Source organism: Anomalospiza imberbis, unplaced genomic scaffold (genome assembly GCF_031753505.1).
Source record: "Anomalospiza imberbis isolate Cuckoo-Finch-1a 21T00152 unplaced genomic scaffold, ASM3175350v1 scaffold_56, whole genome shotgun sequence".
In the NCBI taxonomy this organism is placed as follows: domain Eukaryota; kingdom Metazoa; phylum Chordata; class Aves; order Passeriformes; family Viduidae; genus Anomalospiza; species Anomalospiza imberbis.
This window is the reverse complement of record NW_027100171.1, coordinates 760,582-761,726: the sequence shown is the minus strand read 5'-3', so window position 1 is coordinate 761,726 and position 1,145 is coordinate 760,582.

Here is a 1,145-nt window from a genome sequence, read left to right as displayed (position 1 = left end):
GATGTCCTCAGCCTTCTCCAAGGGCACGGCCCATCCACGCCACAGCTGCTCCCAAGCACTTCCCCATCCAGACTGGACCCCACCTGGAACGCTTCCTCTAGAAAAACACACAACAAATGATTGAAAATAGATTACAGACAAAAAGGGGAACAAGAAAAAAGGTCAAAAATCTTATCTCTGTCAGGGGCTTGAGGAAGGCCCAACCCCTGCATGCCAGGGAAAAACCCACCCAGAGGTGAGGGAAGCCCAGGCTTGCTCCCTTCCCCCCCTGCACTGCCCCCCAAAATAACGGTGATCCCAAGCAAACAGGGGGCAGTGGAGCAGCCCAAGCCCTTCCTTGCCTGCAAAGCAAAGCAGCCCCTGCACAGGTTCTGGAGTCCCACCTCTGCTCCCACCATGGGGGTTTGTTTGTGTCGGGCTGGCTGCCCCAGCCCCAGCCCGGGGCAGGGTGGGTGCTGGGGCTGTTGGCAGGGCCAGGAGCCCACTCCCATTTCATCAGCACCCCAGCCCATCCCCCCAGCCCTGCCAAAAGCAGCCTGGCAGCCGACTGAAGGATCAGCTGCATCCGCCCCAGCAAAGGGGGGAACCTTTGGTTCCTGGCCAGGCTGTGCAATGCCCAAATCTGGGAGCATCCCCCTGCGTGTGGACTCATCTGCACATTCCCTGTGCAGCCTGGCTTTGGAGAAGGTGCCAGAATCAAAGTCCATCATCCTCAGCTGCCGGTGACCAGGTGGAGGAAGAGGTTGTCATCCTTGATGTCATCCTCCGTGTCCCCAGCAGCAGCAGCCCCACCTGGTACAGCTTCTCCAGGGGCTCCTTCTCCTTCCCTGGGGTGAGCCCAGGCTGTCAGGGTTCTGCCCAGGGCCCCAGCTGTCAGGGAACCAGGACAAGCAAAACCAGCTCGGATGGTGGCCACCAGTGCTAGGCAGAGCAGCTGAGCTCCAGTACAAGGGCTGCGTGTTCCCATCTGATGACCCCTGGGCAGTGACACAGGCAGGACAAAATGTCTGGGTTCCTTTGCTTCTCATTGCCAAGGCATGTGTGGAGCTGTAACTTACCAGGGCCTTGCATCAAAGCGTGCCTGTGGCTCTCTCCCTTCTTCTAGGGCAGATCAATATCCTGCAGCCAGGGATCACAGAACAGCT